A 3,702-nucleotide genomic window follows, 5' to 3' on the forward strand; every position below is an offset into this window, starting at 1 on the left:
CCCCAGCTCACACACACCGGACCTCCTCCGGAAATGAGAGGGCGGCCTGGGGATGGGGTCTCTTCCCTGGAAAGAGCACCCAGGACCCCCTCGGCCTCAAGTCCAGACTTACAGCCGCTGCATAGCCATGTTGCCGCCGGCACCCTCCGCCATTCCATGTCCTAGGCTGGGAGATTCTGAGCTGAAATCGGAGGAGGAGGCGCGGAGGCTGCCTTCTCCCCCACTCTGTGGCCTGGGGTCGGGTTGAGATCTCAGAGGAGGCAGGCAGGCTAGCCTGTGCCCAGTCCGAAGCCTGCCGTAAAGATGGGAGAAGGCTGGGTGTCCCGCGGGTCCCAGTGTCTCAGGGCAGCCGACAACCTTGGTGCTGGAAGGAGGGAGTCGTGGGCCCCTCCCCCAGCCCTGCCTGGCCAGGACCCTCTGTGGATTTGGACAAGCACCGACTTTGGCAGGTGTGTGCAGGTGCAGGAGGCTCAGTCTTAGCCCAGAGATCCTAGGCCCAGCTGGGGGAGGGGGAGCCTGGAATGGATGGCCCAGGTACAGCCAGGAACATTGTGGGAGGAGGATCCCTGCTGGAGTAAGTACCCAGGACCCTGATCTGTGCTCCTCTTCACCCCACTTCCTGCCCCCTATCTGGTGCTAGGCAATTGGAAGGTGGATTTCAGAGAGGTGGACAGTGGGTGTTGTGGGGAAGGGTTGATGTGCCTTCCCCATAATCCTGGCCTTAGTTGGGGAGGAGGATGAGGAGGTATCTCTGCTCCAGAGCCTAGGAGAAGGAGGCCTAGACATCATACCCCATTGTTTTTCCAACTAATGAGCTGATGCCTTACCCTCTCCTGGGGTTCCCACCCCAGCCAGGCCCCAGCTGGGCTCTGGCGCCAGCCCCTCTTCCCACCAGGGGCTTGCTGGCTGACTGGCCCTCAGGTGGGCAGTGACCCCAGTGGATTTCTAATGGCATCATCAGGGCTAGAAACCTCCCCTGAGGCCCCGAGCTGAGCTGGGAAGACCAGCCGGAGGGGACCAGAAGGAGGAGGCCAGGCCTGAAGGTTCAAGGGTTGGGGCCTTTGTGATTAGTGCCTCAGGGTAACAAGGCTAAGGTCTGAGACTGACTCCACCTGGAAGGACACACGCTGCCTCTGGACAGGCACTGCCCTCCTACCTGGAGGCCCCCCTGCAGTGGGAATACAATGGGCTTAGGGGAACCTGGGTTCAAATCCTAGCTCCACCACTTTCTAGCTGCAATACCTGGGCAGGTGTTTGTCCTCCTTGAGTCCCATCTCCTAGGTGAGCTAATCAATATTATTGGTCTCTTAATGTACTGGTTAAGCTGGTGCTTAACAAGTGTCAGCCCTGCCTCCGTACCAGCGGGCATTTAAATAGCTCCTTTCTGTTCAAACAGTTTCCCAGTGCTGGCTGTTTAGCTCTCGTAGCCACCCTGGGAGTGGGGATCGGTCTACCCATTCTCCACACAAGGAGGCTGAGCTTCAGCGAGGCAGGAGGCTTGCCCAAGGACCTCGAGGAAGGCAGAGCCTGAGGCTAAACTGGATCCAGGTCTGTGTGTTCAATCCACTCTACCTGCAGGTCTTGCCTCTGGCCCAGAGCACAGCTTTGCCTCCCCTCAGCTGCCTCCTGGTCCCCAGGTGACAGAGCTCTCCACCCCTCCCTGCCCCCTGCAGGCAGGTTGTCGTGGACATGTGAGGAAGAAGAGTGATAGGGTGGATGTCAGCCAGTGAGTGTGTCCAGTCCCGGGCAAGGTGGGCAAGGGTGGCAGTACGTCAAGGCCGGGGCATGGGCCGGCTCTCCAGGACTCCATGGCCTGGCTGTGGAGACAAGGCCGGCTCGTGGGACTAATCAGAGCAGTGTCTCCAGCCCCACATGGCCTGCCCTGTTGGCTCCAGCCGTCCCCGCTGCCCTTTCCCTTGTCCAGCCTCTCAGATCCCTGAGCCTGGCTTGGTTTAACCCTGGATGGCTACTGCTCTCTGGTGGATCCAACTGGCCTGGGTTTGAGTCCTAGCTTCGCCTTCTTATCCGTGTGCCTTGAGGCTGGGCACCTAACCCTCTGAGCCTCCGCTTCTGCTCCACGATGCCGGCTTTGGTTTCTGCATAGAGCATCCTAAGACTTGGATGAAATAACATATGTTGAAAGTTTCAAGAACTGTGGAGAGCTGCAGTCATACAGAGCTGTTGTTGGTATTATTATTATTATTATTATTATTAGAGGTCCGGTGCATGAATGCATGCACAGCTGGGGTCCTTCGGCCTGGCTGGTGATTGGGGCCAATCGGGGCCAGCCAGCCGGGGGAAGGGATCATGGGAGGATGGCTGTGGGAGTGCACTGACCACCAGGGGCAGCTCCTGTGTTGAGCATCTGCCCCCTGGTAGTCAGTGCGTGCCATAGCGACCAGTCTACCGATCGTAATGGTTGCTTGGGCTTTCATATATATAGATTATTATTATTAATAATAATTATTATTATTACTATTATCTGGTGTGTGCACATGTGCCCTCAACACCACTATCAGCTTCCAGAAGACATAAGGAGTCAGTGCCTAAACTTTGATTCACACAATGCCCAGCATAGAGCAGGTGCTCAATGATGCCTTATTGGTTTCTTAATTAAGGATAAAATTGGGTGCTGCCCTACTGGAGTACAGAAAATAACAGTGCACGCTGTCAGAGAATATCAGTGGGCGCGCTGACACCTGCGAGGTGCTCGCTTTGCCTGGGCACCGTTCTGCGCATTCTTTGCACAAGAGCACTCCCACCCCAGCCACGTATTATTCCCACTTTGCAATGGAAGAAACTGAGGCACAAAGAAGGTAACACCCGGCTGACGTGGCTCAATGGTTGAGCCTCGACCTATGAACCGGGAGGTCACGGTTCAATTCCCAGTCAGAGCATATGCCCGAGTTCTGGGCTTGATCCCCAGTGTGGGGCGTGCAGGAGGCAGCCGATCAATGATTCTCTCTCATCATTGATGTTCCTATCTCTCGCTTCCTCTCTGAAATCAATAAAAATATATATATTTTTAAAAAGTGGGGTAAGTGGCAGAGCTGGGGTTTGAACCCATGCAGTCTGATTTGCAAACCACCCTGAGGAGCGAGCTCCCTGGAATGCTGACAGAATTGGTGTGTGTGTGGGTGTGTGTGTGTGGGGGGGGGGGCGGCATGCTGTAGACCCGGAAGGGTGGGGAGTTCATTGTAGTTGGTGTAAATAAATATGTGGGGGTCTCTTTTCTGAGTATAAATTCTCTAACCAGTTAGTAGTTGCCTCTGAACATGGGGGGAGGGATTTGTACTTACTGTACATACTCCTGTATTATTTGACTTCTTTTTTTTTTTACTGATTTTTTACAGAGAGGAAGGGAAGAGAGATAGAGTTAGAAACATCAATGAGAGAGAAGCATCGGTCAGCTGCCTCCTGTGCAACCCCTACTGGGGATGTGCCCACAACCCAGGTGCAGGCCCTTGACCAGAACTGAACCTGGGACTCTTGAGTCCACAGGCCGACACTCTACCAACTGAGCCAAACGGTTAGGGCTGTGGCTTTTATTTATTTCGGCTTGATCTTATTTTTACAACAAATATTGTAACTTATTTTTACAACAAATTGTGTAATTTACACAATAATTTTAAAATGAAAGAGATACATGTTCATTACAGGCATATCTCGTATTTCTGCACTTCGCAAATATTGTGTTTTTTT

This window comes from Myotis davidii, unplaced genomic scaffold, assembly GCF_000327345.1.
Source record: "Myotis davidii unplaced genomic scaffold, ASM32734v1 scaffold265, whole genome shotgun sequence".
In the NCBI taxonomy this organism is placed as follows: Eukaryota; Metazoa; Chordata; class Mammalia; order Chiroptera; family Vespertilionidae; genus Myotis; species Myotis davidii.